Source organism: Capricornis sumatraensis, chromosome 11, assembly GCF_032405125.1.
Source record: "Capricornis sumatraensis isolate serow.1 chromosome 11, serow.2, whole genome shotgun sequence".
In the NCBI taxonomy this organism is placed as follows: domain Eukaryota; kingdom Metazoa; phylum Chordata; class Mammalia; order Artiodactyla; family Bovidae; genus Capricornis; species Capricornis sumatraensis.
In genome coordinates this window covers 74519136-74529969 of record NC_091079.1, presented here as the reverse complement: position 1 = coordinate 74529969, position 10834 = coordinate 74519136, and the positions used below count along the sequence as shown (strand labels likewise).

The following is a 10834-nucleotide window of genomic DNA, read 5'->3' as shown; positions in this document are numbered from 1 at the left end:
CAGTTGACTAAAGACCATTAATTTTAAATATTGATAATTCCCAACTTACTTTCTAAGTTGGTTGGGTCCTAAGGAAGATACTCTTGATTGCTTGGTGGGTTGGTAGATGATGGTATAAATAAAGTTGGTAAGTGAATAAAATTTGCCTCTTTTGGCCACTGCCTTGTATATATAATTTCTCCTCCGGAAGAATCATTTTAATGGGGTTTTCCAGCTTTGCAGTTTTAAGGGTCTTATACACCCCTAGTCTTAGGGGAATGATATTAGAAGATGTTTGCAGACTTGAGAAAGGATGTTCCTCTGAATACTAGCCCTCGCTATGTGGTTCTGGTTGCTGGGGGAAAGGTAAACAGACTGCATAAAGGACCCCTTCTTTCAAAATTCAGGACTGTTATGACAGATGGAGATGGTCTTACTAGTGTTTTATGGCTGGACAAGAAATCAAGACCCTGAAAAAAAAGTCTCAGGAATGGAGAAGTCTGGACTGGTGACTCTGGTTCAGTACCTAGACTCAAGTGATGAAGGCAAGGGCTGTGTTTAGTTCAGTGTTCTAGTGGTTGAATTGTCATTATGGAACCCAAATCATGGGCACTACTGTGACCTGTTCTGGGCTTCCCAGGTGGCACTAGTGGTAAAGAACCTGCCTGCCAATGCAGGAGACACAAGAGACGTGGGTTCTATCCCTGGGTCAGGAAGATCCCCTGGAGGAGGGCATGGCAACCCACTTTAGTGGAGAATGCCTGGAGAATGCCATGGACAGAGGAGCCTGGAGGCCTACAGTCCACGGTGTCACATAGCATCGGACACAACTGAAGTGACTTAGCAGCAGCATGACCTGTTCAGATCTGGGGCCAATTAGGGACTCACTGAAGCATAGGGTTCTGTATGTCTAGTGTTAATTTCTTATTGTAGCAACAGAGTAACATAGGCAGAAAGCTGGGCTCCACTGGCAAATCAACCTGACATTTATATTTTCTATGCTTAGTGTTTAAAAGCAGAATGGACTTTTTGCAAAGATTAAAGCAAAAGTGTTCTTAAATAATTTAGGGGTAGAATGTGACCTCAAGAAGGGGATTATTAGTTATCTGCTCATTTGACTGTGTGGAAACTGGACTATAAAGGTGACTATTATGGACAGAATGTTTTTGTGCCCCCAACATTCATACGTTGTAGCCCTTATTCCCAGTGTGACAATACTTGGAGATGGAGGTTTTTGGAGCTAATTAAAGTGAAAGTGGAGAGTGAAAAAGTTGGCTTAAAGCTCAACATTCAGAAAACGAAGATCATGGCATCTGGTCCTATCACTTCATGGCAAATAAATGGGGAAACAGTGGAAACAGTGTCAGAATTTATTTTTTTGGACTCCAAAATCACTGCAGATGGTGATTGCAGCCATGAAATTAAAAGACACTTACTCCTTGGAAGAAAAGTTATGACCAGCCTAGATAGCATATTCAAAAGCAGAGACATTACTTTGCCGACTAAGGTCCGTCTAGTCAAGGCTATGGTTTTTCCTGTGGTCATGTATGGATGTGAGAGTTGGACTGTGAAGAAGGCTGAGCGCCAAAGAATGGATGCTTTTGAACTGTGGTGTTGGAGAAGACTCTTGAGAGTCCCTTGGACTGCAAGGAGATCCAACCACTCCATTCTGAAGGAGATCAGCCCTGGGATTTCTTTGGAAGGAATAATGCTAAAGCTGAAACTCCAGTACTTTGGCCACCTCATGTGAAGAGTTGACTCATTGGAAAAGACTGTGATGCTGGGAGGGATTAGGGGCAGGAGGAGAAGGGGACGACAGAGAATGAGATGGCTGGATGGCATCACCGACTCAATGGACATGAGTTTGAGTGATCTCCGGGAGTTGGTGATGGACAGGGAGGCCTGGCATGCTGCGATTCATGGGGTCACAAAGAGTCGGACATGACTGAGCAACTGAACTGAACTGAACTGAAAGTTAAATGGGAAGTCATAAGGATTGGGCCCAGTTCTGATAGGATTAATGTCCTTCTGAGACACCAAGGTCACATCTGTGTCCGCTGTGTGAGAACGCAGGGGAAAAGTGGCCATCTGCAAGTCAGAAAGGAGCTCTCACCAAGAGGCAAGTTAACCAGAATCTCGATCTTGGCCTTCCAGTCTTCAGAATTGTGAGAAAATTAAATTCTGTTATTTAACCCACTTGGTCGATGGTATGTTGTTATGGCAGCCCAGGCTGACTAGTAATGTCACCATCTTTGTACTCTGAGCTAATGAAATAGGTTATAATAGTCACATCAAAATAATGAAGCACATGTTTTTCCTTGGTAAGAGGTATAGGGTCAAGTTTAATGGGAGTGAATGTATATAATACCACAAGCATAAGACCAAGAAGTATTTCTAATGCTTCTAGACACTCACATGGATGCCAAACAGATAAATTTAAAGGAGAAATCTGAGTACTGGTGACCTTGTTACTCAAGGTCAGCTTAACATTCTGTGCAGTTGGCCATCTCTTACCCAAAGCTAACTAATATGACATTTTAAAAGGCCAGCCAGAAAAAGGCACATTTTCCTTGCGGTCTGAATATTGCCCATACAAAGTCCTGGAGTGTTTTTTTAAGAATCTCCATATCTCTGAGATGTAAATATCTTCTTTTTCCTTATTCTTATAGGAAAGTGGAGTGACAATTTATTGAGATCAATGGTTTGTAACCAAATTCTGGAATGATTAAATAATTAAAACACGTTGCCTAGGGCTTCCCTGCTAGCTCCACTGGTAAAGAATCCACCTGCAATGCAGGAGACCCCGGTTTGATTCTGGGTCTGGAAGATCCCCTGGAGAACAGATAGGCTACTCTCTCCAGTGTTCTTGGGCTACTCTGGAGGCTCAGATGGTAAAGAATCCACCTGAAATGCAGGAGCCCTGGGTTCATTCCCTGGGTTGGGAAGATCCCCTGGAGGAGGGCATGGCAACCCACTTCAGTATTCTTGCCTGGAGAATCCCTATGGAGCCTGGCAGACTGCAGTTCATGGGATCGCAAAGAGTTAGCCACAACTGAGCAACTAAGCACACGTGAGCATTTAAGATGATACAATACTTCTGCCATGGAAAGTCACAAATAAAATTCCATTACACTACAATGCTTCTTTTTTTCTTTATAAACTAAGATGGACTCTGTTTTATTTGCTATTTAAAAAAAGCACGGTCAGTGGTGAGGTAGCTATATAGAGTGATGGGGCAAATGACCTTTCTAGGATCAGTGCAGTGGTTCACTAATGTCTGACCAATATTTCTTCCTACATGACAGCCTGAAAGAATAGAAACATCATGAAAAGACTTACTGAGCTTGTTGTTGTTGTTCAGTCACTAAGTTGTGTCTGACTCTGTGACTCCATGGACTACAGCATATCAGGCTCCTCTGCTTTCCACTATCTCCCAGAGTTTGCTCAAATTCATGTCTATTGAGTCGGTGATGCTATCCAACCATTTCATCCTCTGCTTCCCCCTTCTCCTTTTGCCTGCAATCTTTCTCAGCATCAAGATCTTCTCCAATGAGTTGGTTCTTCACGGCAGGTGGCCAAAGGACTGGAGCTTCAGCTTCAGGAGCAGTCCTAATGAATATTCAAGGTTGATTTCCTTTAGCATTGACTAGTTTGATCTCCTTGCAGTCCAAGGGACTCTCAAGAGTTTTCTCCAGCATCACAATTCAAGAACATCAATTCTTTGGTGCTCAGCCTTCTTTATGGTCCAACTCTCACATCCATATAAGACTACTGGAAAAAACCATAGCCTTGACTATACAGGCCTTTGTCAGCAAAGTGATGCCTCTGGTTTTTAATACACTGTCTAGGTTTGTCATAGCTTAGGACACAGACAATTTTTTATTAATTTTCAGTTAGCATTGAAAGAAAACAATTTTGATTCATGGTTGCTTTCTTAGTCATTTGGAAATGTTAAGAACCATAATGTACCTTTTGAGGGAAATTTTAAAAATTAGGATTTTTAAAGAAAAAGCAAACACTAATTTATTCCTCTGGATAAATGATAACCTACTCAGTTTTCTCTTCTGTGTCAAGGTCAATGTCTTAAGTCAGCTAGGTATGGATTTGATTCTGGGCCCTACCATAGCTATATATCCTTGAACATTCATTTTTTTCTCATCTGTAAAGTATGGTAGGATGGTAGTGAAGATGAAATGTCCATATACACAGGAAAAGTAATAACACAGGACCTAGCCCATGGCAGCCTTTCAGTAAACCACAGCTACTCTTGTGAAGAGCCTGCTGATGCTGCCAATGGTGACAAGTATGCTAAGGTAAGAGTAGTAAGAATGTTCATCCTCTATTTGTCAAATTCACTCAACATTGTTTCTTCAAATATTCATGAAGCCATGGGTCTGATCCTGGGTTAGACACCTGGCATAAAGATACACACAAAATAGGTATGACCCCTGTGTTCATTGAGCTTATGGACGAGTCATGAAACAGATGATAAACTGAGAGTCATACACATAAATGTAGAAATGCAAATAAGTATATTTTATAAAGAAAAATTCACAGTAATATAGGAAAATATAAAAGGGGCATAAACACAGATGGGGGTGAAGAAAGGCCTCTTTGTTTTGTTTTGTTTTGTTTTTAGGAAGTAGGATGTGAAGTTTTTTTTTTTTTTAATTTTTATTTTTACTTTATTTTACTTTACAATACTGTATTGGTTTTGCCATACATTGACATGAATCCACCACAGGTGTACATGCGTTCCCAAACATGAACCCCCCTCTCACCTCCCTCCCCATAACATCTCTTTGGGTCATCCCTGTGCACCAACCCCAAGCATGCTGTATCCTGCATCGGACATAGACTGGCGATTCGTTTCTTACATGATAGTATACATGTTTCAATGCCATTCTCCCGAATCATCCCACCCTCTCCCTCTCCCTCTGAGTCCAAAAGTCCGTTCTACATGTCTGTGTCTCTTTTGCTGTCTTGCATACAGGGTCATCATTGCCATCTTTCTAAATTCCATATATATGTGTTAGTATACTGTATTGGTGTTTTTCTTTCTGGCTTACTTCACTCTGTATAATCGGCTCCAGTTTCATCCATCTCATTAGAACTGATTCAAATGTATTCAGAAAGGCCTCTTTGAGGAAACATTGCTGAGACCTTCTGAAACAGAATGTAATAACAGGCAAATAGATTGGTGAGGTGAACTCCAGGCGGAGGGAAGAAACACACGCCCCTGAAGAACTGCAGGGAGACTACTAGGCTGAAATTTAGCTACGGGGTGGGGAGGCCTGATACCACATGAAGAAAGAGAAGTAGACAGGATCTAGACTGGGCTTATTAAAGCCTGGGTTTTTCCTAAATGCGATGAAAATTCATTCATGATCTAGTTTACGTTCATGTTGAGGTTTGACAGAAGACAACGAAATTCTGTAAAGCAATTATCCTTCAATAAAAAAAATTGAAAAAAGAAAGAAAGAAAGAAAGTAAAAAAAAAAGCACTTTGTGAATAATGGAGATGAACGATACAGGAGCAGAACAGAATGATGACCAGTTAAAAGCTGTTGTATTATTCCAAGGAGAATATAACAGCTGAAGGAAGCATCATAGCAGAGAAGAAAGAGATGAATGAATATTTTACATATAAATTGCCTGACATTTTATATTATTACAATAGTAATCATTATAAATTTTAAATGCAGCTGAAGAGGTATGTATATATTTTCATATATGTGTATATTTACATTTTCAGCTGTACTTCTTTTTTACAGTAACGATGATAATAATAGTATATTTGCCAAGCAATTTATTAAGCCCTTTCAAATGCATGATACCATTTTATCCTTTCTTTAAAAGGCAGATACTGCTTTCTTAATTCTTTGTTAAACTAAAAGTCAGAAAAGTTAAAATAACTTGATCAAGGCCAAACAGATATAAAGCAACACTGCTGGGATCTGACTTTATTTCTGTCTTGAGTCTAAAACCCAAATCCTTAAGCTTTATTCTGTGCTTACCATCTGATCTAGATGTACAGGTACCAGGGATTCCTTTCAACTTCCAAACTCTCAGGCTTTGGGGTGACTGTGGGGACAGAGCTGTGCTGGGAGCATCTGTGTGAGGCAGCTGCGGTCAGCTTCAAGTCTGCCCAACACCTGTGTCACCAGCAGCTCCAGGAGCTCTCCCCCAGAGTGCTCTGGTGCTTCAGAAAAGGGGCCTTTAGAAAACGTGGTGAGAGGATTATTGAAGCTTTACCCTTGTGCATTAGGAACAGTGGAGTGGTAGTTGCTTTTATTGTATGGTTCTTCAGATAATCAAACAGAAGGGTTAGAATAAGTGTTTTGAAAGGAATATGGGAGATCACCAAACCAGAAGTATTTTAGTCTTAATGAGGGTAACAGGATCCAAAATTTGAGTGACATCAAGTGGTGAATAGATAACTGAGAGGATGTACTTTTCCAGGGGGCTGTTGGGAGGGAGAGAACAGACTGACGAATGAAGTATAAAGATCTTGACGTTGCTGCAGAGAAGAAACATGGAAAAGTATGCCAGATGTTAGAGAGCGGAAAGCATAACAATAATTGATACCACTATTGAGAGGTTACTGTATGCAGTATGCGATTAATTGTGCCATCTTGTTTATCAGAATAACATTATTTACTGAGGCTCAAGGATATCAATAAAATTGCCTTGTCTTAAGCAGCTAATAAGCTGGGGAGCCAGGAATGATGTCTGTTTGTCCCCAGTGTTGAACTCAAATACTACATTCTCCTAACACAAAAGAGGAGGAGAGAGGCATGGATTTTGAATGAATCCTGTCTGTGATTCTTGTCTCTAATCCTAAAGGGGAAGGGAGCTCAAAAAGAAGAGAACAAAAGAGCAAAGGAAAATACATTACCTGAATAGGGTTTAGAATGACCTCTCTTTAGAAGACAACCAGTCTGGCTGAGAGATTAAAGTCAAAGCTGCAAAGCGTGACAAACAATACAGGCAAATCCTAAAAGGCTGTATCTCTAGTGACAGAATGAGGTTTCTTGGGAGTTATTGCAGATACCAGACAAACAGTAGTGCATTGGAATCATGCATGGGGAATAATAGGAGTGATGGGATTTCTGTTCTTGCTGTCTCCTTCTTTAGTTTGACATATTGTATGAGGGTGGGAGGGGATTTCCATTAGAGCTTACAAATATTAAAATGTGCGAGATGCTACCAGTCAGAATTTAACTGGTTGCCATTTGGTCAAAGAAGCCTATTTCTAGTGAAAGAATACTTTATCAGAGAGATAAGAAACTTCTAGATCAAAGGCCAGTGCTGTTGAGAAGGAAGACAGTGAGCTCCTAAGGTCTGTGACTTGCAGTGGTCACATGGCTAGTTGTTGATTATAATGACAGCTGCCTTTCATCAAGCACTTCCCAATCTAGGCACCTCTCTTAGAGCTCCCAATGCTTTACTTTAGTATCATTCAATTCTCAGGGCTTCCCTGGTGGCTCAGATGGTAAAGAATTTGCCTGAATGAGGGAGACCTGGATTTGATCCCTGGATTGGGAAGATCCCCTGGAGGAGGGCTTGGCAACCCACTCCAGTATTCTTACCTGGAGAATCCCCATGGACAGAGGAGCCTGGCGGGCTACAGTCCACAAGGTCACAAAGAGTCAGATATGACTGAGCGACTAAGCATGGCACACATTCAATTCTCATACAACCGCATATAATACAAGGTGCTCTAATTATAATTATTCACATTTTACAGATAAAACAGAAGCAGAGAAAAAAAAGTTAAGAAATGTGTCTAAAGTTGTACCGCTAGTAGGTACTACAGATGGGATCTGAGTCGAGGAGACTTAACTCTGTAGTCTGTACTAGGCGCTCGCTCTTTTCTGTAAATCTATGTCTGCTTTTCCATCTTCTGAGCGGCATTTGGATTTGGGGTATCTACATCTCACTTGCTTTAACATTCTAGCATTCCTAAAGTCAGTAATGCAGATTAGATCTTTTCTGAGCCCCTCCTCACTTTGCTTATATTAAAAATGGTAAAAAGTCATTTTTCCAGTGAACAGTGAAGGAACATTTATATACATACATATACGTGTCTATCAGACACATATACATACATATACATATATACATGCATACATATACATACATATATATACATGTATACAAACATATATGTACATACATATACATGTCTGTCAGAACATTGTTAATCAGCTATACCCCAATATAAAATTAAAAGTTTTTAAAAAATTAAAATAAAATAAATAATTAAAATTTAAAAAGTCATTTTTAAGAAGCATTGAAAGTTAACTGACTCCAACAAACTTCTCTACTATGAAACACTCTACAATAAGTCTTCTTTTTTATATGTAAAGATGGAACCCTAGGGATTGAAGAGTTTATTGCATAGTTTTATTGCACAAAAAAAACACATATTAAATGTTGTTTGAAGAGAATACGTGAGAACTGCCATACTTAAATATGAGTAAATTTATAAAGGTTTTTAGGGCTTCCCAGGTGGTGCTAGTGATAAATTATCTGCGTGCCAGTGCAGGAGACACAGGAGACTGGTTTCCATCCTCGGGTCCAGCAGATCCCCTGTGGCAACCCACTCCAGTATTCTTGCCTGGAAAATTCCATGGACAGAGGACCCTGGTGTGCTACAGTCCATGGGGTTTCACAGAGTCGGATATGACTGAGTGACTGAACATGCGTGCATAAAGGTTTTTTATTTTTCCTTTAAAAAAAAGGTAGACAACTTTCCATCTCTGAGTAGGTATGTTGGGGGTTGGCTTGGTTGGAAGTGGCTTAGTGGATCAAGACTTAAAAGCAAGTGTTTTCCCTTAAAGCTATTGCAAATGATGACATGAGAAGGTGAGACACAGCCAAAGGTTAAGAGCAAGATTCATTCCCCAAAACCAGGAAAGGGAAGCCGAATGGGCCACCAGCCTAGAGACCAAAACTAATATGGAAATCTAGAGTCCAATGGCATCATAATTATCAAGAAACAGCAGTCAAAGTAAGCGGAAATTACCTGGACTAGTAGTGTTGTCACCAAAGCATTTATGTAGCATCTGCTGCTTAAAGTTTCTTGGGAGCGCTAACTCTACAGAAGGGCAGCGACGGGTCAAGTTGACTCCATTTTGAAACTATGTACCAATGGAAGGAGAGCAGAGTAGTATGACAACATTCTCCTTTAGTAAACTGTGATAGCTTTTCCTTCAAAACTTCACTTTTATCATTGTGCATGTTCTTGACTTCTCTCATTACAGCCACTCTCCATAGTGTTATCTAAGTTTTCTTCCCCTATACCACAAAAGGCAGAAATGAAATTTTTAGTTTTCTGCTCTCAACAACATCTCTACAGAATCCTGGGAGACATGAGCTTTTCTAATTTCAGCCTGAACTATATTCAATCGAGTGGGAGTCAAAAGAGGGTTAAGAACAAAAGTTTTGGTATCACACAGTCTGGGCTCCAAATATATGTTCTCTCCTACTCTGACTGCACAGTCCTGGGCAAGGTTATCTGCTCTGTAAAATTTTACAACCGTTCCAACTTCGTAAAACTGGATAATTGAATTAGAGGATGCAAATGAGGTTTAAGCATAGAAAATGAAGTCGCTCAGTCGTGTCCGACTCTTTGCAACCCCATGGACTGTAACCTATCAGGCTGCTCTGTCCATGGGATTTTCCAGGCAAGAGTGCTGGAGTGGATTGCCATTTCCTTCTCCAGGGGATCTTCCCAACCCAGGAATAGAACCCGGGTCTCCCACATTGCAGGAAGACGCTTTACTGTCTGAGCCACCAGGAAGATCTGGTTTAAGCATAGTAGGTACCTAATAGATGGTTGCTATTAATTTATTGATATTTACTGTTATCACTGAAAATGGTCAACCATTTTAGGGTTTACATGGTGGGAGGAGAAAGAGCTTATTTAAAGCATTGTCGGTCCCTCCTGGCACACAGCAAGCTGTATTTCAAGCATAGAAAATGACTATCTCACTTGACAAGGGCCATTTTCTAATTTAAAGTATTTGATGACTTACTGGAATAAAACAGAGGAAAAAACATAGTGCAGTGTTTAATTTAAGTTAATAATATTTCATCCTCTTTCTTTGGAATGCAAGGCCTGGGGACTGAATTCCTCCAGCCTCTATTAAGGAATACCTGGTTGATTTGAAATAAGCATTCTGGCTTGACAATGGAAAACATAGGGCTCATCCATCTCAAGGCGCTTACGGAAATGAACTGATAAGCTTCAATGTTAGAGTGGAGCAACAGGAATAAAAAGAAGAAGAAATTTATAAAGAATACTTAAATCCTAAAATTATTATAAAAATAGTACCATGGCATTTATTAATGTAAGTTTGAAAAATTCCAAATAGAAGATTCAGCTAAATTTCCCATTTACTCATTCATATTTTCATTCAACAGAGATTTATTCAGTGCTCATTATGCCATGGATGCTTGAAATTTATACTGCCTCCAACAATGGGTCATGGAATTAGCCTGACTGGTAACAATAAAACAATACCAATAAAAACAAAAAGCTAATGGCAAAATAGAACCTTACAATAATCTTGAGTTATACTCCTTCAGTGATTTTTTTTTTAATTTAGTAAGTTTACTTCTTTTCACTTTGCACCCCAATCCCCATCTCCTTGCCGCATCCAACCTCAACCCGAGACGATGGAGAGAGATTGGAGGGCAGGAGTAGAGAGGGCAAAGAATTTCCATTCCCATCTTGCTTGCCTTCTTCATGACCCTTCCTTCTCTCACTAAGTTGTAGTAGGACTATTTCTTCTCGTTGCTTCTTCTAGCTGAGAACTGGTAATGCCTTTCACTTTTGGTATTGATA

The 10834-nt window shown here is 40.1% G+C and overlaps 1 pseudogene; it reads left to right on the top strand.

The window, feature by feature from the left end:
- The first annotated feature begins 270 nt into the window (after positions 1-270).
- The window catches only part of LOC138088340 (HIG1 domain family member 1A, mitochondrial pseudogene), a 51152-nt pseudogene continuing 40588 nt past the window's right edge, over positions 271-10834 (top strand).